Genomic DNA, 23,189 nt, shown 5'->3' with positions numbered 1-23,189 from the left:
ATTTTATTCAAACCGAACTATCAAGGGGTTCCCATTATAACCCAATCGCGTAAGGAACGCAAAATCAAGGAACATAACACTGGTATGACGAAAACTAGGGCGGCAAGAGTGCAATAAAACACCAGGCATAAGGCCAAGCCTTCCACCCTTTACCAAGTATATAGATGCATTAAAGTAAACAATATATAGTAATGATATCCCAACAATATCCATGTTCCAACATGGAACAAACTCCATCTTCACCTGCAACTAGCAACGCTATAAGAGGGGCTGAGCAAAGCGGTAACACAGCCAAACCACGGTTTGCTAGGAAAGGTGGGTTAGAGGCTTGACATGGCAATATGGGAGGCATGATAAAGCAAGTGGTAGGTATCGCGGCATAGCAATAGAGCGAACAACTAGCAAGCAAAGATAGAAGTGATTTTGAGGGTATGGTCATCTTGCCTGCAAAGTTCTCCGAGTTGATGAAAGCTTGAACCTCGTAAGCGTACTCAACGGGTTCCTCGATCACGAACTCGTCTCCCGGCTCTACCCAAATCAAGAGCACAAGCAAAAGAAACCACAATAAACCACGGTGCAATGCGTAAGCAACATGATGCAAAACATGACATGACATGCGGGATGTGATATGCAATGCATATGCATGCTCCGGAAGGGAAATATTGAACTAGGCCTCAACTTGGCAAACCAAGAGTGCCGCTAGAAACATGAGTTGATTTCGGTCGAAATCGATATAAAGATCACCGGAATCGGATGCACGATTTGCAAACGGCAAGCAAAACAATAATGGCACAATTCTGCAATTAACAGCACGATGCCATCTAGAATGCAACAAGAAACTAAGCTACTGCACTCCAACATAGCAACAAAGCACGTGGCAGTGATATACTCAAGATGCTTGACAAAAGATGAACACTGAGCTACGACTAAATCACACAAGAGCAGGTTCAAACAAGCATGGCCAAAGGGCAAAAGATATCAGCTTCACAGACTTAGTGAAAATAACATGTCAGGAATTAACATCAGCAAGCAATGTTTAGAGCAAGATATCAACATGCTACAGGAACAGAACATAGCAATACAAGGCATGGCATGAATCTACTCAAAGCATATAACAAAAGTCCCTTACTGACCATAAGCCAAAAGGGATCAGGAGATATGATGGCACCCATGTAAACATAGCAAGTTTCGTTAACAGATTCAGACTTAGCAGAAAACTGGGCATGGCATAAACAGAATTATGAAGGCATCTTTGCGAGCTTGATTCACTCACCACAAGGCATTGCATGACAAGCTAAGCATACTACCAGCAAGAAGACATGTTCATGAAGCTAACCAAGGCAAGAACAATATTAAAGCATGCTTGGATCAACTACAACAACCATGGCAAAAATGATTAACATGTAAACAATCTGCCAGGAACATTTTATAGCAAAAGTAGAGCAAGATTGAGTCATGCTAGGGCACTCTATAAATTCAAACAGTGACATGTATGGATAGAGCACAACCATATGTCCAAATCATCCTTACTGAACATACTCAAAAGAAGCATGGATCTCACTGTAGCAACATGAATACATCGCATAAAAATAATAGCAGAGCAAAGACTTAATGAAATTCTAAGTCCCTGAAATCAGTAATCTCACGAGAGCTACTTTGCATGCATGTGCTAGTCACCACGATGATCACAAAAATACATGGCATACACCCCTGTAAAGATGGCATGGCATAGCCGAAAACACATGTAGAGCTCAAGTCCATATGCAGCACACAATAAATGTAGCAAAAATGACAAATGTTCAAGATGGACTCAAACAAGCATGGCACAGTGGAACAAAATGAAGCCACATCCAGATGAACATTTTGGTATATCATGCATGCAAAATGGAGCTACAGATGAGGAGTTATGGCATGTAGAACAGAGCTAGAAAATATATCGTACTGGGGACTTAGAGAAAATCTCACCCTCCGAAAAGTCAATGGGACAAGATGGCGCGGGACGAGGGAATATGGGAACATGGTGGTCTTTGGTTCACGAACCGGTGGATCTGGTCCACCTCCAGATCCGGCCGGACGGAACTCTGGTGAGGCGCGGGTCGAGGTCACCGGAGGGCGCGGCGACGGGGCGGCGCGGTCCCTGGCCGGAGAAGGGGCACTGCGGGCATGCGGGGCAGGCGAGCGGGGCGGCGCGCCGAGGAGGAGGCGAGGCGGTGGCGAGCGGCGGTGGGGTACCGGCGGGGCGCGGCGAACGGGCGTCGGCAAAGCTCAAGCGGCGGCGGTGCAGCCGGGTGCCTGCGGGTGTGGGCGGCGGGGATCCAGGCCCGGGCGAACCGGATCTGGGTTCCACGGGCCTGCGGTGGGAGGAGAGAGAGGCGTGATGAGGTGGCACTGCCGGATTGCAGGAGGGAGGCGGTGGCGCTGACGTGGCGCTCCGCCATTGGTCGGGCGACGTGGCCGGCTGGACATGTCCGACGAGGGTGGACATGTCCGGCAGCACGGTGGAGAAGGGCTAGGGTTTAGACTGCGTGAAAAATCCGGGAGGAGCACATATTTATAGGTAGAGGGAGTTAGCAGAGTCCAAATGAGGTGCGGTTTTCGACCACGCAATCGTGATCGAACGGTCAAGAGGATGGAGGGGGTTTGGATGGGTTTTGGGCCACTTTGGAGGGGTGTTGGGCTGCAACACACACGAGGCCTTTACGGTTCCCCGGTTAACCGTTGGAGTACCAAACGGACTCCAAATGGTACGAAACTGGACAGGTGGTCTACCGGTGGTGTACCAAGGCCGCTTGGCAAATCTCGGTCCATTCCGAGAACGCTTAACACCCGCTCACGAAAAGACACAAAAGGGGAACGCTGGAGGACGTAGGAGTGTCGGATTGCAAAACGGACAATGAGGAAAATGCTCAGATGCATGACACGAACACGTATGCAAATGCGATGGACATGATGACATGATATGAAATGCATGGCATGAACAAAATGCAAAAAAAGACAAGAACCCAACCACGAATCTCACAACACCTCTCCGGAAAAGGCAAAAGTTGGAGTTACAAATGTGGAAAGTTGTATCCGGGGCGTTACATGGTCTTGGTCTTGTTGCACCAATACGGAAACCTTTGCCTACTGCCTTGGGACTCCTCGCCTACGCTTTCCCCTTTAGCACCAAAGACGCAATGAGTACTCTACGCCTGCTGGCGCCCGCTTGGCCTTGGTCGTGATGTCTCACATCACGCGCTCCTCGCGAGGTATCCCTTGCATAGATATCTCCGCTCCTCGGGAGGCAGCCTAGGGAGGCCGCCCTGGAGGAGGTTTTGGTGTCGTCCGCCTCGCGAGGCTTGGCCCCTCGCGAGGGTCTTGAGTGGCTACTGGTGAAGATGGGCCGTACCAGGCCGCTGGTGGAGCCATGCCCTGGGCCGTAGGCAGGCAAGTCTGGGTACCCCCGTTCCCAGAACGTCGACACAAGGTTTATAGGAGAACGAGTAGTGATAACCCACAAGTATAGGGGATCAATTGTAGCCTCTTTCGATAGGTAGGAGTGTCAAACCCAACGAGGAGCTAAAGGCAGAACAAATATTCCCTCAAGTCCTATCGACCACCGATACAACTCTATGCATGCTTGACGTTCGCTTTACCTAGAACAAGTATGAAACTAGAAGTACTTTGTAGGTGTTTTTGGATAGGTTTGCAAGATAATAAAGAGCAAGTAAATAAAAAGTAGGGGCTGTTTGGATAAAGACACAACTAAATTAGTTTTAGTAAATAGCTTTTTGTTACGAGAAAGTTATTTGTCCCTAGGCAATCGATAACTAGACCGGTAATCACTATTGCAATTTTATATGAGGGAGAGGCATAAGCTAACATACTTTCTCTAGTTGGATCATATGCACTTATGATTGGAACTCTAGCAAGCATCCTCAACTACTAAAGATCATTAAGGTAAAACCCAACCATAGCATTATAAGGCATCAAGTCCTCTCTATCCCATACGCAACAACCCCCTTACTTGGGTTTGTGTTTCAGTCACTCACGCAACCCACTATAAGCGAATACATGAACGTATTGCAACACCCTACAGCGGGGATCCCTCACGCTTGCGTGACATGGAGAGCACCATAGGACAGAACCAATAATAAAACATGCAAATCAAACCAATCTTGATCATCAAATAGCCCATACGACAAAATGGATCTACTCAAACATCATAGGATAGCCATACATCATTGCGAAATGATATATAGCGTTGACCACCATGTTTAAGTAGACATTACAGAGGGTAAGAGAGAGGTTACACCGCTGCATATAGGGGGAAGAGTTGGTGATGATGGCGGTGAAGTTGTTGGTGAAGATTGCGGTGATGATGATGGCCCCCGGTGGCACTCCGATGCCACCGGAAGCGAGGGGGAGAGAGCCCCCCTCCTTCTTCTTCTTCCTTGACCTCCTCCCTAGATGGGAGAAGGGTTTCCCCTCTGTTCCATGATCTCCATGGCATGGGAGGGGCGAGAGCCCCTCCGAGATTGGATCTGTCTCTCTGTCTCTCTCTGTTTTTGCGTTCTCAGATTCTACCCTTTCACCGTTTCTTATATTCCTGGAGATCCATAACTTGGATTGGGCTGAAATTGTAACATGATCTCTATCCAGATATTAGCTTTCTTGCAGCGAAAGAAGGGCATCAACCTCCTTACGGGGTGTCCACGAGGGTCAGGGGCGCGCCCCCATACCTCGTGGCCCCCTCGGGCATCGTCTCGTGTGGATTTTTCTGCCCAAAAATCATATATATTCCAAAAAAAATCTCCATCAGTTTTTATCCGGTTTGGACTCCGTTTGATATGGATATTATGTGAAACAAAAAACATGCAACAAATAGGAACTGGCAGTGGGCACTGGATCAATATGTTAGTCCCAAAAATAGTATAAAACATTGCCAAAAGTATATGAAAGTTGTAGAATATTGGCATGGAACAATCAAAAATTATAGATACGACGGAGACGTATCAGCATCCCCAAGCTTAATTCCTGCTCGTCCTCGAGTAGGTAAATGATAAGAAAGATATTTTTGATGTGGAATGCTACCTAGCATAATCTTGATCGCATATCTAATCATGGCATGAATATTAAGATACGAGTTATTCAAAGCAATAGTCTATCATTTGACATAAAAACAATAATACTTCAAGCCTACTAATAAAGCAATCATGTCTTTTCAAAATAACATGGCCAAAGAAAGTTATCCCTACAAAATCATATAGTCTGGCCATGCTCCATCTTCACCACACAAAATATTCACATCATGCACAACCCCAATGACAAGCCAAGCAATTGGTTCATACTTTTTAACGCGCTTCAGCTTTTTCAACCCTCACGCAATACATGAGCGTGAGCCATGGACATAGCACTATAGGTGGAATAGAATGGTGGTTGTGGAGAAGAAAAAAAGGAGAAGATAGTCTCACATCAACTAGGCGTATCAATGGGCTATGGAGATGCCCATCAATAGATATCGATGTGAGTGAGTAGGGATTGCCATGCAACTGATGCACTAAGAGCTATAAGTATATGAAAGCTCAAACTGAAACTAAGTGGGTGTGCATCCAACTTGCTTGCTCATGAAGACCTCGGGCATTTGAGGAAGCCCATCATCGGAATATACAAGCCAAGTTCTATAATGAAAATTCCCACTAGTATATGAAAGTGATAACTCAAGAGACTCTCTATATGAAGAACATGGTGCTACTCTGAAGCACAAGTGTGGTAAAAGGATAGTAACATTGCCCCTTCTCTCTTTTTCTCTCATTTTTTTATTATTTTTTTTAAATTTTGGGCCTTCTCTTTTGTTTGGCCTTTCTCTTTTTTTTTCTCGTCTGGAGTCTCATCCCAACTTGTGGGGGAATCATAATCTCCATCTTCCTTTCCTCATTGGGGCAATGTTCTAATAATGATGATCATCACACTTTTATTTACTTACAACTCGATATTACAACTCGATACTAGAACAAAGATATGACTCTATATAAATGCCTCCGGCGGTGTACCGGGATGTGCAATGATCTAGCATAGCAATGACATCAAAAATGGACAAGCCATGAAAACATCATGCTAGCTATCTTACGATCATGCAAAGCAATATGACAATGAATGCTCAAGTCATGTATATGATGATGATGGAAGTTGCATGGAAATATGTCTCAGAATGGCTATGGAAATGCCATGATAGGTAGGTATGGTGGCTGTTTTGATGAAGGTATATGGTGGGTTTATGGTACCAGCGAAAGTAGCGCGGTACTAGAGAGGCTAGTAATGGTGGAAGGGTGAGAGTGCGTATAATCCATGGACTCAACATTAGTCATAGAGAACTCACATACTTATTGGAAAAGTTTATTAGCCCTCGAAGCAAAGTACTACGCGCATTCTCCTAGGGGGATAGATTGGTAGGAAAAGACCATCGCTCGTCCCCGACTGCCACTCATAAGGAAGACAATCAATAAATACATCATGCTCCGACTTCGTTACATAACGGTTCACCATACGTGCATGCTACGGGAATCACAAACCTCAACACAAGTATTTCTACTAATCCGCAACTACACACTAGCATGACTCTAATATCACCATCTTTATATCGCAAAACTATTGCAAGGAATCAAACATATCATATTCAGTGATCTACAAGTTTTATGTAGGATTTTATGACTAACCATGTGAATGACCAATTCTTGTCATCTCTCTAAGTAGATATAAGTGAAGCAAGAGAGTTTAATTCTTTCTACAAAAGATATGCCCATGCTCTAACAAATATAAGTGAATCAAAAGAGCATTCTACAAATGGCGGTTGTCTAAGTGAAGAGAAACAGGCAATCCAAACTTTAAATGATATAAGTGAAGCACATGAAGCATTCTATAAAGACATACTAAAAAGATATAAGTGAAGTGCATAGAGCATTCTATAAATCAACCAAGGACTATCTCATATCAGCATGGTGCATAAAAGAAAATTGAAAACTAAATGCAAAAGACGCTCCAAGATTGCACATATCGCATGAACGAAACGAATCCGAAAACATACTGATACTTGTTGAAGAAAGAGGGGATGCCTTCCGGGGCATCCCCAAGCTTAGACGCTTGAGTCTCGTTGAATGTTTACTTGGAGTGCCTCGGGCATCCCCAAGCTTGAGCTCTTGCCTCTCTTCCTTCTTCTCACATCGAGACCTTCTCGATCATCGAACACTTCATCCACACAAAACTTCAACAGAAAACTCGGTAAGATCCGTTAGTATAATAAAGCAAATCACTACTCTAAGTACTGTTGAAAACCAATTCATATTTTGTTTTTGCATTATAACTAATGTAATATAAATTTTTCATGGCTTAATCCACTGATATAAATTGATAGTTTCATCAAAACGAGCAAACTATGCATCAAAAACAGAATCTGTCTAAAACAGAACAGTCTGTAATAATCTGAACATTCACCATACTTCTGGTACTTGAAAAATTCTGTCAAAATTAGGAAAATTAAAAATTTTGTATAGAAAGACAGTGCAAGAAGAATTAGAACCATTTGACGTTCCAGCTAAAAATGTAAAATCGTGCACTACAGCCAAAGTTTCTGTCTTGTACCATACAAACCATCAAGCAAATGTAAACATCCTAAAGGCAAACCTTGGCACATTATTTTTATAATATAATGGAATTGTACAAGGGGATAATTATTTTTGTTGAAAATTTTCTGTAATCAAGATTCACAAAGTTGCCGTGAGCATGTGAAAGTGCTAGTGATCGACTAGAGGAGGGGGGGGTGAATAGACGATTTTTATGAAAGTCTTCAAAACATGGAAGTTTCGAAGACAAACGATAGAAATAAACCTATTATCATGCAGCGGAAGGTAGACTACACTAGGCAAGCCATGGTCAAGTATTCAACGAAGTGAAAGCACAACGACTAATAGCAGCTAGGCAGTATAGATCAGGTAGGAAGATAGTGTGAAGCCAATCAGAACAAGCAGTCACTCAGTGAAGAGAAAAGATAATGCAATCATACAATAACTTCACCAGGGCCAACAGTAAGTAAAGGAATGGGAAGGATGAAACCAGTGACTCGTTGAAGACAATGCTGTGTTGGACCAGTTCCAGTTGCTGTGACAATTGTACGTCTGGTTAAGGAGGCTGAGATTCAACTCAGAAGACCGCGTCTTCACCTTATTCCCCTTGAGCTAAGGACACCCAGTCCTCGCCCAATCACTCTGGTAAGTATTCAAGGTAGACTTCCAAACCTTCATAGACTTCGTTCACTGGTGATCCACAATGACTCTTGGATGCTCAGAACGCGACGCCTAACCGGCTGGAGGATTCACAGTCCTCAAGTGTAATAAGTCTTCAGATCACACAGACAGGAAGATTTAAGTGATGCCTAACACTCTTTGGCTCTGGGTGTTTAGGGCTTTATCCTCGCAGGAATTCTATCTCAAAGGCTTCAAGGTGGGTTGCTCTCAAACGACAAAAGCCGTGCACTAACTCTGAGCAGCCAACCATTTATGGTTGTAGGGGGTGGGCTATTTATCGCCACTAGGCAACCCGACCTGATTTATCCGAAATGACCCTGGGTCACTAAGGAACTGACACGTGTTCCAACGGTCAGATTTCAAACACACACGACAACTTTACTTGGGCTACAAGCAAAGCTGACTTATCCAGCTCTGGATAATATTTGCTCTCATTGTCTTCGCTCGAAGACATAGGATTTTTGGTTAAGCATCACTTCAGTCATTCTGACTGGTTCACTTGGACCCCACTTAATAGTACGGTGGTTCCTATGACTCAACAAAGAAGAAAAAAGAACGATGAAACAACTAAGTCTTCGCGCTCCATAATCTTCACTCGATGTCTTCTTTTATGATAGTCTTCAGTGTGACTGTTTTCACATACCACCTTTGACTTCAATGTCTTCATGAATTTTTAGGGGTCATCTCTGGTAGGAAAACCGAATCAATGAGGGACTTCTACCTGTGTTATCCTGCAATTCTCACAAACACATTAGTCCCTCAACCAGGTTTGTCGTCAATACTCCAAAACCAGCTAGTGGTGGCACTAGATGCACTTACAATCTCCCCCTTTTTGGTGATTGATGACAAACTAGTTGAAGTTTTCAATGGGGAATAAAATATGTGAAATTGTAAAGGATAGGGTATTTGTCTTCATATGTGGCAAAGGCTCCCCATGAAGATGTGCATATAAGTAATTTTCTCTTGGAATGCAAATGCACATGGCAGGTTGTACTTGTGGAGACCCTCTTCAACCTATGATGACAATTCATCATGCATGATATGATGTAACAAAGATAATGACATGCATAATTGAAAATGGACGTCTGCAAAATGATCTAAGTGCGGAATTTATCATCGCACATGCGGAATTTATCATCGCATCACAGAATAGCAAATAAGTAGCATACGAACATTGAGTTTAAGTGTTACAACTCAAAGAACCAAATGTATCAAAAATGAGAGTTGTAAGCACTTGGCAAACGTAGCAAAAAGTAAAGCAACCACCCATATGGACCCGCTTGAATACTATCAACTCCTATGCTTCTCCCCCTTTTGTCAGTGAGGACCAAAAAGGTTTGAAGACATAGAGCGCCTACTCGTTCCCATGAGGTGCAGGTGAGGCAGCAGGGTCGTCGTTGAGGTCCGGTGGTGCAGAAGAACTTGGTGCAGTGTCGACACGCGCTGAAGTTGGAGGAGGTGAAGTTGCATCATCTTGGTCATCGATGACTCTAGCATTCACTGTCGCAGCTGAGGACGAGTAGTCAGAGTCTTCAAGGGAGGGAGTCTGACGCAAGTGAGCTTTTCTGGGAGGAGTTGAGTCAAACTTGAACCGTTCGGTGAAGCCATCGTCTTGCAGATCAGCTTCAGCACTAAGTAAGGTCAAACTCTTCCACGACCTCCGACAGGTTTCATGAGTGACAAAGGCATTCTTGATGGCAAGATTGCGAATGCAGTTGACATCCACCAAGAGGCTTTGCATCTGACGCTTAAGCTAGTCGCGATGTTTGTCCTGTTTCTGGTGTAGCGTGACGAGAAGCTCTCGGTCATTTAGGACACGAGATCGCCTTCAAGGCCTTTGCGCAATGGTGCTACCAGTGGCTTCTGTTTGAGAACAAGGGGCCCGTGTGTTGCCAGCAAGGGGATAAACACGAGAAACTACTGGAACTCCTTCAATAGGTTGGGTGAAGCTTTGGTGATCAACATTGTGAAGATAAATGGGATCCTTAGCCAGCTCTGGGTAAATAGCTTCAGCTGACAGATCAACCTCTAGAAAGAATATGAGATGATTGCGCGCAGACGGCTGATAGTTGAAGGCTGAGTGACGCTTGATAAGACGCATGACCCATGGAGCATAGAATTTCAACCCAAAAATGTCGGAGCCAGATGCAGCCAACTGCCTGATGAAGAAGTCTTGAGCATTGAAGTTGATGCCATTGAAGATATAGAAAACTAAAGTCTTCATTGCTCCTTCAAGCTTCGCTGCAGATGAATGTCCTTTCACAGGCCATAGAGTCTTCCTGATGATATGGTAAATGGTGTGAGGCAGGTACTCTAGGTCTTCAACAAAGAACTCGGATGGGTATTCAGCATCGTGTGGCAGAGGCTTCATCATTGAGGGAGTCCTGGATTAGGGGGTGTTCGGATAGCCGGACTATACCTTCAGCCGGACTCCTGGACTATGAAGATACAAGATTGAAGACTTCGTCCCATGTCCGGGAGGGACTTTCCTTGGCGTGGAAGGCAAGCTTGGCGATACGGATATGCAGATGTCCTACCATTGTAACCGACTCTATGTAACCCTAACCCTATCCGGTGTCTATATAAACCGGAGGGTTTTAGTCCCTAGGACAACATACACATCAACAATCATACCATAGGCTAGCTTCTGGGGTTTAGCCTCCTCGATCTTGTGGTAGATCTAGTCTTGTACTACCCATATCATCAATATTAATCAATCAAGACGTAGGGTTTTACCTCCATCGAGAGGGCCTGAACCTGGGTAAAACTACGTGTCCCTTGTCTCCTGTTACCATCCGGCCTTGACGCACAGTTCGGGACCCCCTACCTGAGATTCGCCGGTTTTGACACCGACATTGGTGCTTTCATTGAGAGTTCCTCTGTGTCGTCGCTGTCCCGCTCGATGGCTCCTACGATCATCGATAGCGATGCAGTCTAGGGTGAGACCTTCCTCCTCGGACAGATCCTCGTATTCGGCGGCTTCGCACTGCGGGCCAACTCGCTTGGCCGTCTGGAGCAGATTGAAAGCTACGCCCCTGGCCATTAGGTCAGATTTGGAAGTTTAAACTACACGACTGACATCCGCGGGGACTTGATCTTCGACGGATTCGAGCCACTACCGAGCGCGCCGCACTTTCACGACGAGCATGATCTAGCTCTACCGTCGAACCGTGCCCTAGAGGCCGCACCCGCATCGGCTCCGACCCTTAATTCGGAGCCAACTGCGTCGATCGAGGATGGGCGGTTGGACGCCACCTAGGGGGCTGCGACCCCAACGGCGATTGAGCCAAGCACCAGCCCCGTTCTTTGCGAGACTCGTGACTCCAAGGAGCCGGACTCCTCTCCGGACTCCGAACCCTCCGCGTCCAAACCGATCGAATCCGATTGGGCGCCGATCATGGAGTTCACTGTCGCGGACATCTTTCAGCACTCGCCTTTCGGCGATATCTTGAAGTCACTGAAGTCTCTCTCTTTATCAGGAGAGCCCTGGCCGGACTACGATCAGCAAGGTTGGGGTACGGACGATGAAGAAATTCAAATCCCACCCACCACCCACTTTGTAGCCACTGTCGACGACTTAACCGACATGCTCGACTTCGACTCCGAAGACATCGATGGTATGGACGCCGATGAAGGAGATGATGAAGAACCAGTGCCTACTAGGCCCTGGAAAGCCACCTCATCATATGACATATACATGGTGGACACCCCAAAAGTGGGAGATGGCGATGGAACAGCGGAGGATGACCCCTCCAAGAAACAGCCTAAGCGCCAGTGTCAGCGGCGCCGCTCAAAATCCCGCCAAAACAAACAAGGTGATTCCAGCACGGGAGATAATAATACTCCGGAAAGCGCTGAAGAAAACCTCCTCCAGCAAGATTTAGCACAGGAGGATGGAGAAACCATCCCTCATGAGAGAGCGGCAGACAGAGAGGTCGAGGACGATAATTATATGCCTCCCTCCGAAGACGAGGCAAGCCTCGACGACGATGAATTCATCGTGCCAGAGGATCCCGTCGAGCAAAAGCATTTTCAACGGAGGCTTATGGCCACGGCAAGAAGCCTCAAGAAAAAATAGCAACAGTTTAGAGCTGATCAAGATTTGCTAGTCGACAGATGGACTGAAGTCCTTGCGGCCAAAGAGCATATACTCGAACGCCCCTCCAAGAGCTACCCAAAGCGCAGGTTGCTTCCCCGATCAGAGGAGGAAGCACTTGATGCGGCCGACCGGCCACCTCGTGGTCGCGACAAAGAGGCCTCTCGGCCCTCCACTCAAGCCGCACCCCGTACCAAGGCACGGGAATATGCGCCGGACTTATGAGACATGTCGGAGGACAAGGCAAGGCAAACAAGATCGATCTACGGATTGCGTGGGCGCCCCACGGCTCGAGACGGTAACCGTCACGCCGGCCACAAATTCGGCGGGGCCGAACAAAGTAGACAAGGCTCATTGGAGCTACGTCATGATATAGCCCAGTACAGAGGCGCCGCACACCCACTCTGCTTTACAGACGAAATAATGGATCATCAAACCCCCGAGGGTTTCAAACCCGTAAACATCGAATCATATGATGGCACAACAGATCCTGCGGTATGGATCGAGGATTATCTCCTTCATATCCACATGGCCCGTGGCGATGATTTCCACGCCATCAAATACCTCCCACTCAAGCTTAAAGGACCAGCTCGTCATTGGCTTAACAGCTTGCCAACAGGATCAATCAGTTGTTGGGAGGACCTGGAAGCTGCATTTCTCGACAATTTCCAGGGCACTTATGTGCGACCCCCAGACGCCGATGACCTAAGTCACGTAATTCAGCAGCCAAAGGAATCGGCCAGGCAATTCTGGACACGGTTCCTAACAAAGAAAAATCAAATAGTCGACTGTCCGGACGCTGAGGCCCTAGCAGCCTTCAAACACAATATCCGTGACGAATGGCTGGCCCAGCACCTTGGACAGGAAAAGCCGAAATCTATGGCAGCACTCACGACACTAATGACCCACTTTTGCGCGGGAGAAGACAGCTGGCTTGCTCGTAGCAACAATATGACCAAGAACCCTGGTAATTCGGACACCAGGGGTAGTAGTGGCAGGTCGCGTCGCAACAAGCAGAAGCGCCGCATTCACAGCGACAATGATGTGGATACGGCAGTTAATGCCGGATTCAGAGGCTCTAAATCCGGTCAGCGGAAAAAGCCATTCAAAATGAATCCTAGGGGCCCGTCCAGTTTGGACCGAATACTCGACCGCTCGTGTTAGATACATGGCACTCCCGAAAAGCCAGCCAATCACACCAACAGGGATTGTTGGGTGTTCAAGCAGGCAGGCAAGTTAAACGCCGAAAATGAAGACAAGGGGCTGCATAGCAATGACGACGAGGAGCCCCGGCCGCCGAACAACAGTGGACAGAAGGGTTTTCACCCACAAGTGCGGACGGTGAACATGATATACGCAACTCACGTCCCCAAAGGGAGTGGAAGCGCGCGTTAAGGGACGTATACGCGGTAGAGCCAGTCGCCCCAAAGTTCAACCCATGGTCCTCCTAACCGATCACCTTTGATCGAAGGGACCATCCCACTAGCATCCGTCATGGCGGATTCGCCGCATTGGTCCTAGACCCAATCATTGATGGATTTCATCTCACTAGAGTCCTTATGGACGGCGGCAGCAGCCTGAACCTTCTTTACCAGGATACAGTGCGGAAAATGGGCATAGATACCTCGAGGATTAAGCCCACCAAAACGACCTTTAAAGGCGTAATATCAGGTGTAGAGGCCAACTGTACAGGCTCAGTCACACTTGAAGTGGTCTTCGGATCCCCAGATAATTTCCGAACCAAGGAGTTAATCTTCGATATAGTCCCCTTTCACAGTGGTTATCACGCACTGCTCGGGTGAACCGCATTCGCTAAGTTCAATGCGTTACTGCATTACGCATACCTTAAGCTCAAGATGCCAGGCCCTCGAGGAGTAATTACGATCAATGGAAACACTGAACACTCCCTTCGAACGGAGGAGCACACGGCGGCCCTTGCAGTGGAAGTACAAAGCAGCCTTTCCAGGCAGTTCTCCAGTCCGGCCACTAAACAACCGGACACCGTCAAGCGCGCCCGGAGTAACCTACAACAAGACCGCCTGGCACAATCCGAGCAGGTGTAGCAATGCGGCCCCAACCCCAACCCTCGCAAAAAGGCGACGCCAGTACTTCGCGTACATAACTACGCTCTAGAGATACCATGGGCACAGGGGGAGGGGCACCATCACGGCACGCCCAAAACACGGCTTGAACCGTACCAGGGGCTGCCGATTTTTTAATTTTCTCTTACTTTCAGGACTCCATCCTTCAGAAGGCCTATTCGGCAGTCCAATTGCCGCACAAATGATGCAAGAACCAGGGGAGCAGACAAGCAACGCCGCAGTACGGAACTCTCAGGTGGTCTCTATCACGAGCAGTATACCTGTTCAGCTTGCCCCTGGAACGGACATGTTAATTAGTCCAACCTTCCACTTATAGCATTATTTGTATCGTTCTGCTTTGATCGCAGCCCTTTTTTAATAAACAATGCATAGCTTTCATCTATTTTTGCATTACCCTTTTTCTTTATATATGTTCCTTAACGACATGCTGCACCCGTACACGTTGGTACAGCCAAAATATGCCAGGGGCTTTAGTACCCCTCAATATGGTGTAAGAAGTCTGAACACTTTAACAAGTGCGGCAACCCGAACTTATAGCATTATATGCATCGGCTCCAAATCATGTCTTGGGTCAATAGTTGGGTTTGCCCGGCTCCTATGTTTTGGTGCCTTACATTCCGCTATATCGGCTAAGGTAGCACTAGGAGAACCACTGCGATTGTACCCCAGTTGAGCTGGGTCGAGCACCTCAGTGGAGAAAGCTAAAACTAACTGTCATCATGAAGAGCTGGTCGCTGCTCGAGAGGTTTTTTCGAGTCCCTAAAGACTTATGCCGCTTAGGGCGAGGAGCCGGCTCTGTCCGGCCAAGGCGTGGATAGCGCCCCGAACTCGGTCTTCCTAATACCAGGGGCTTCGCCGAAATTTAAAATTATAGAATTCTATGGCTAAGTGAGAGTGTTCATGCATTATAGTCTGATTGCCTTGTTCATTGGGCTGAGCGCCTCTCTCGAAGGACACAAACATGGGAAAAAGAACGCTCAGGTTTATCCCCGAACACCCCAGCACTAGTGGCATGGGGGCAGAAGCCGACGACTCACCATCTCTCAGAATTGATAAACAGCCGCACAGAAGGTAATATTTTAAATTCCAACAGCATTGCTTAGTGCATATAAACAAGTTTTCAGTGCACAGGACAAAACGAGCAAGTTTCACTCAAAAATTACATCCCTAGAACATTCATCCGCCACAAGCCGGGTACCCTTCAGAACATCCTTATAGTAATTCTCGGGCTTGCGATGCTCTTTCCCCGGAGGTGGCCCGTCCTTCACCAGCTTCTCAGCATCCAGCTTGCCCCAGTGCACCTTAGCACGGGCAAGGGCCCTACGGGAACCTTCAATGCAGACGGAGTGCTTGATGACTTCGAGCCTTGGACAGGCCTCCACCAACTGCCGCACTAGCCCGAAATAGCTCCCAGGCAGAGCCCCTCCAGGCCATAGCCGAACAATGAGGCCCTTCATGGCCTGTTCGGCCGCCTTGTGGAGCTCGACCAGTTGCTTCAGCTGGTCGCTCAAGGTCACGGAGTGTCCGGCCTCAGCGTACTGAGACCAGAAGACCTTCTCCGTCGAGCTACCCTCCTCGGCTCGATAGAATGCGGCGGCATCGGATACACTCCAGGGAAGATCTGCGAACGCTCCTGGAGAGCTCAGGGTTCGGGTAAGTAACAAGTAACTCACGTTTATGTGTTTGCTTTGCATAAAGAATGCCTTACCCGCCGCTATCTTCTTCACCTCATCCAACTCCTGGAGGGTCTTCTGGGATTTGGCCTTGGCAGACTTGGCATTTTCGACAGCCACAGCAAGCTCGGACGCTTGCGTCTTCGAGTCAAGCTCCAAACTCTCATGTTTTTCCATGAGAGCCTGGAGCTCTTGCCGCACATTGCCAACTTCGGCCTCATACTTCTCCCGCTCGGTGCGCTCCGAGGCCGCCCTCTTCTCGGCCTTGACCAGCGCTTGCTTAAGGGTCGCCACTTCAGACGTGGCCCCTACAATAGCCACGATAATCCTGTCATTCTTTGCAATTGCACCTTTTTATATATAATTTTAACAAGGTATTTCTTACCTTCATTGTCCTCGAGCTGCTTCTTGGCACGCTCGAGCTCTTGCTCGGACCGCTCGAGGTTCTGCTTTAGCGTGTCCACTTCCGCAGTCAGTGCGGCAGACGCAAGTAGGGAAGCCTGCATATGCATATTGACTCATTTTAGTTAGACTCCTGCGAATTCTATTTGATCCTCTATTCAGCTTTTCTTCCCGAACGCCAAACAGAGCATCAGGGGCTACTGTCTATGCGGTACTATTATTTACACATTCTTTACTTACCTCAAAGCCTGTCAAAAGGCTAGTACAAGCTTCAGTCACTCCGCTCTTGGCGGACTGAACCTTCTGGACCACCGCACTCATAATAGCGCAGTGCTCCTCGACGATGGAGGCGCCTTGGAGCGCCTCCAACATATTGTCCGGCGCCTCTGGTTGGATGGGGGCCACCGGCACGGCGGACTTGCTCCTCTTGGAAGGAGGTCCCCCGTCGGACTCTGGAACCTCTGAAGGTTCCGGAGCGGTGTCCGGCCTAGAGCCGGACTTGGAGCCCCGGGGGGTTTCATCCCCTTTACTCCTGGAGTCCGGGAGGTCGCCTTGCGGCGCCTCCAGGACCACCTCCTCCTAGCTTGGAACCTGTTGGGACAACACTTCGGTGTCGTCCGTAGGGCGGGGGGAGGAAGCCGTCGGAAGTGAGTTCACATCCGACGAGTCCAGTGAGCCGCTCGACGACGCGTCGAGCCAGTCTTTGGGTGGGCTGCATAAACATATTCGACGTAAGGGAAAGCTGTGGAATAAATGAATACTATGAATTACTCTGGTATCCGGATACTTATGATTTTGCCAGGGGCTTGGCCCTGGGCTGCCACTCCTCTCCACCGCCGTTGGCGTCGGTGGAGCAGTCCGAAGGAAGGTTTTCCTCTTCTTGGACCCTCCGGCCTCCCCCGAGACGGCGGCCTTCCTTTTCTTCTCTCCCCCTGCTGGAGGGGGAGAGGTCTCTTCTTCTTCCTCCTCGTCTTCACGAGAGGAGTGCGCCTCGGAACCGTCGTATGATGGATCCGACACCTCCTAGCTCTGGGCACTCTTTCGAGTCCCCGCGGCCTTCTTCTCCGGCACCACATAGGGTGCCGGAACCAGCAGCTTCGCCAGGCGAGTGTCCGCTGGGCCTTCAGGCAAAAGGAGCCGGATAGTTGATCTGTCCGGATGTCACCTGCCAATCCTGTCAAAGTTAAGGGAGTTTAGATCCCGCATGGAGTCAAACTATGAAAAACTGATACCCTGTAAAAGGAAAAAACAGCTTACCGCGAGAGCATGATGCTGCGCACTGAATCCGCGATCCTTGGTAGCGGATGCGGGAGCCTCGGCGCCCTTGAAAAGCACCTTCCAGGCATCGTCGTATGTCGTGTCGAAGAGCCTGCTCAGAGTTTGGTGCCACACCGGGTCGAACTCCCACAGGTTGAAAGCCCGTCGTTGACACGGGAGGATCAAGCGGATGAGCATAACCTGGACTACATTGACAAGTTTGAGCTTCTTGTTCACCAGGGTTTGGACGCATGTTTGGAGTCCGGTCAGCTCTCCCTTCGTACCCCATGATAGGCCTGTCTCCTTTCAGGAGGTGAGCCGCATAGGGGGTCCAGATCGAAACTCAGGGGGTGCGACCCATTCAGCGTCGCGCGGCTCGGTGATGTAAAACCACCCCGATTGCCACCCCTTCAGGGTCTCAACAAAGGAGCCCTCGAGGCATAGGACGTTGGCCATCTTGCCCACCATGGCGCCTCCACACTCCGCCTGGTTGCCGTGCACCACCTTCGGCTTGACGTTGAAAGTCTTGAGCCATAGGCCGAAATGGGGGCAGATGCGGAGGAAGGCCTCACACACGACGATAAACGCAAGATGTTGAGGACGAAGTTCGGGGCCAGATCGTGGAAATCCAGGCCGTAGTAGAACATGAGCCCCTGGACGAATGGGTGGAGAGGGAAGCCTAGTCCGCGAAGGAAATGGGGGAGGAAAACCAGCCTCTCATGGGGCCTAGGGGTGGGGATGAGCTGCCCCTTTTTGGGGAGCCGGTACGCGATGTCGTTAGACAGGTATCCGGCCTTCCTCAGCTTTTTGATATGTCCCTCTGTGACGGAGGAGACCATCCACGTGCCTCCGGCTCCGGACATGGCTGGAGAAGGTTGAGGTGGAGAGTGCGGACTTGGGCGCTGGAGCTTGAGTGAGCAAGAATGGATAGGTGAAGGAGGAAGAAGGCGTGGGTGAAAAGATGGATCTTTATCCCCTCATATGGGTGGACGCAACTACATGTCCCCACCAGCCTGGTAAGACTCGCTTATCTCCAAGCGTCGTAATCGATGGCGCGGTTGGGTTACCCACGCCTGTATTGATGAGAATCCCGGGATAAGGGGACACGATCTCTGCTTTAACAAGACGTGCCAAGGAAACTGGCTCGCATAACGCGCTAAGATGGGACAGTAAAACGGTTCGAATAAAAGCTTGGCGGTGGTGTGATGTCACACTACGGAATACGTCAGAAGATTAGATTTGTGTAAATATTATTCTCTCTATGGCAATATGTGGAAACTTATTTTGCAGAGCCGGACACTATCCTTGTGTTCAAAATCTTCTATGAAGTACTTGGAGGAGGAACCCGCCTTGCAATGACGAAGACAATCTGCGCGCCGGACTCATCGTCATTGAAGCCTGGTTCAGGGGCTACTGAGGGAGTCCTAGATTAGGGGGTGTTCGGATAGCCGGACTATACCTTCAGCCGGACTCCTGGACTATGAAGATACAAGATTGAAGACTTCGTCCCGTGTCCGGGAGGGACTTTCCTTGGCGTGGAAGGCAAGCTTGGCGATACGGATATGCAGATCTCCTACCATTGTAACCGACTCTATGTAACCCTAACCCTATCTGGTGTCTATATAAACCGGAGGGTTTTAGTCCGTAGGACAACATACACATCAACAATCATACCATAGGCTAGCTTCTAGGGTTTAGCCTCCTCGATCTCATGGTAGATCTACTCTTGTACTACCCATATCATCAATATTAATCAAGCAGGACGTAGGGTTTTACCTCCATCAAGAGGGCCCGAACCTGGGTAAAACTTTGTGTCCCTTGTCTCCTGTTACCATCCGGCCTTGACGCACAGTTCGGGACCCCCTACCCGAGATCCGTCGGTTTTTACACCGACAATCATGCTCAGCATTTGACTCATGTTGGGTTCTGGCTTCTAGAAGATGCTTTCCGAGGCATTCTGGTGTTGTTGACAACCTAGTTCATATTATTCACCAGGAGTGGGCAGGCCTGTGAGCTCAATGATATCAAGAGATTTGGCTTCATGATGGACATTGCCTGTCATCCACTCAAGGACCCAAGTTTTTGGATCCCTGTTGTAGCCTCGAATGTGAAGAGTTGCATAGAATTGTAGCAGAAGCTCTTCATTCCAGTGTTCCTTATCTGTGACAAACTACAACAGTCCAGCATCTCTGAAGCAATCCAACGCTTCTTCAAGACAGGGCAGGCCAGCTATAGCTTCAGAGTCGAGGCGCATATGTGGAAATATGCGCTCTTGATTGTATAGGACGCAAGAATAGTAGTTGCGCTGCTGATAGCTCCAGAACCGATCTGATGAAATGCGAGGTCTGGTATAAGCGTTCTTGGAGCTGTTGAAGAAGGTGTTATGTGCCACGAAGCCATACACATTGAAGACCCCAGGTGAAGTGGCAGTGCCTGGGAATCGTGGAAGTCTTGGCTTGGGCTTTTGGACTTGAGGTATGTGCTCGACATGATACTCAAATTGTGGACCCGCAGCAGGTGGAGGAACCAGAACGGGCCAGTGGACCATAACAGGCTGACCACGATCAAATGCCAGCTCAATTGTATGAGGTCTTGGAGGGGGAACCGGAGCATTGGCATTGTCTTCAGGGGCTTCAGGGGCCACATTGGTTTCAGGTGCTTGTACCTCAGGTGCTTCAGCATTGACTTCGGGTGCTGTAGTGGCTTCAGAGGCTTGGACTTCTGGCACCGCAGTAGCTTCAGGCACCGTATTAGCTTCAGCCATGACGACGTCATTGGCTCCAGCGGTGATGTTTGTGGCCGCCTCAGGGTTGTTAACATCCACTTCAAGAGCTGGAGGGTCAGACACGTTCTCCTCGAGAACAACATCTTGGTGGGACGGGGGTGTAGCAACTCTTTTAACTCTTGGTGCTTCTTCTTCATCGGCTGATGCAGCCGGAATATCTTCAGCCATTTTGGCTTCAGACTCAGACACGTGCATAGCGCCAGTGACTTGGGGCCTTGGTCCTTTGCGAAGCCTGCGTAATGCTGGCGACTCTTGTGGAGATGGAGTGTACTGGGCCTCAAAGTCATCGTCATCTTGCACTGGTGGGGTAGCTTGCAGTTGGGGAGAGCTTGGAGTGTCTTGTCATTGTGGGTGATCAGCCCACGATGCATCCTGAGCAGTTGGTGTCAGAGGATGACCAATGCTAATGAGTTCGCTGTGCATGAGCACAGGCGATGATACCAATGGGTGCTCAATCTGAGGAAGGACTTCATCATCTTCAACATTGTCGTGAGGACCAATGTCTTCAGCTGCCGTGGGGTCAACAACTGGATTGTCTTCAGCTTCAGGAGCCTCTGGAGAAGCAGGGTCATGAATTACCACTTGGTGTTCTTGATTTTCAGACGCAGGACGAGCCACTGAGATGGGCTCGGCCTCAAGGGGCTCTGTGGGAGCAGCCTGATCTCTCTTCTTGGTTTTGCATTTCTTAGTTGGAGGAGCATCATCAGTAGTGCCCTTGGTTTTGCGCTTTCTGGCTTCAGCTTCAGCAGCCCTTGTTTTCTTCAATTCTGAAGCCACTGTGGGGACCTTAGGCTTCGAGCCTGTCATACTGGCTGGGAAGACAATTGGATGTACTTCCTACCTTGGTGCTTCGGGTTCAGCCACAGCTGGCTTCTTCTTCTTCTTGGCTGCCATTCTGGGGTCGATTCCTGGCCTTGTGCTTTTCAGCCTCATTGTATCCTTGGACACATTGAGCAGCAAGATCCTTCATGCGCTCACGAGAACCTTTGGCTTCTTCGCATTTGGTTCGGAATGCTTCCTTAAGCTCATGCATCATGGTCTGGAAGTTTTGAATGTCTTCAACATTGAGCTTGGCCATGTGCTTCTTGAACTGAGCCTTTTCATAATCTATTTTATGCTTCAGTTCAACAATCTTCTGAGATAGAGCCAGCTCAGCAGCAATGGCTCCATGGAAGGCGACGCTGAGGCCAATGGGAAGCTGAAGATCGTCAAAGCTGACATTTGGGCTGTCAAACCACTCATCAATGAATGTGTTGATGATTTCAACATCAAAGAGAGGAAGGTCATTGAAGATTTCTGCCTCTTGCTTGCTCTTGATCAACTACTCAAGAGCATCATCGCCAAGATTGTCGTCGCTGGACAGATCAATGGCGTCATTACGCAGAATAGCAGCAGCGATCAGCGCTTGGCCAGTGGGTTGCAAGGGCATCTTCACTTTGGAGGGCTTGGAGATGCGTGACAAATCTTCAGACTGCACACTGAGTTCAGGAGGTGCAGTGGACAGAGGCTTCGCCCCTGAGACTTTTGGTGCAGGGGCGGGCTTTGAAGCTTTAGGCTTTTTCAGCTTCTTTGGCTTCGGTGGTGCAGGCGCTTTGTCAGATTCAGCATCGTCTGCAGGTTGATCCACGACTGCCCCTTGAACCATAATATGAGTGATGAGACCTTCCAGGTTGTAGAAGGGCCCAACAAGATTGGGTTCAGCTTCGCGTGAGCCATCGGCACGAGGAGCAGAGGGACCTGGGTTGAAGTCTAAGCCTCGCGACTTCTCTACTTGGATCATATGCACTTATGATTGGAACTCTAGCAAGCATCCGCAAACACTAAAGATCATTAAGGTAAAACCCAACCATAGCATTATAAGGCATCAAGTCCTCTTTATCCCATACGCAACAACCCCCTTACTCGGGTTTGTGTTTCAGTCACTCACGCAACCCACTATAAGCGAATCATGAACGTATTGCAACACCCTACAGCAGGGATCCCTCACACTTGTGCGACACGGAGAGCACCATAGGACAGCACCAATAATAAAACATGTAACTCAAACCAATCTTGATCATTAAATAGCCCATAGGACAAAACGGATCTACTCAAACATCATAGGATAGCCATACATCATTGGGAAATAATATATAGCGTTCAGCACCAAGTTTAAGTAGATATTACAGCGGGTAAGAGAGAGGTTACACTGCTGCATAGAGGGGGGAATAGTTGGTGATGATGGCGGTGAAGTTGTTGGTGAAGATTGCGGTGATGATGATGGCCCCCGGTAGCACTCCGATGCCACCAGAAGCGAGGGGGAGAGAGCCCCCCTCCTTCTTCTTCCTTGACCTCCTCCATAGATGGGAGAAGGGTTTCCCCTCTGGTCCATGGCCTCCATGGCGTGGGAGGGGCGAGAGCCCCTCCGAGATTGGATCTGTCTCTCTGTCTCTCTCTGTTTCTGCGTTCTCAGATTCTACCCTTTCACCGTTTCTTATATTCCCGGAGATCCGTAACTCCGATTGGGCTGAAATTTTAACATGATCTCTATCTGGATATTAGCTTTCTTGCGGTTAAACAAGGGCATCAACCGCCTTACGGGGTGGCCATGAGGGT

This window comes from Triticum aestivum, chromosome 1A (genome assembly GCF_018294505.1).
Source record: "Triticum aestivum cultivar Chinese Spring chromosome 1A, IWGSC CS RefSeq v2.1, whole genome shotgun sequence".
In the NCBI taxonomy this organism is placed as follows: domain Eukaryota; kingdom Viridiplantae; phylum Streptophyta; class Magnoliopsida; order Poales; family Poaceae; genus Triticum; species Triticum aestivum.
Note: the sequence above shows the minus strand (reverse complement) of the source record.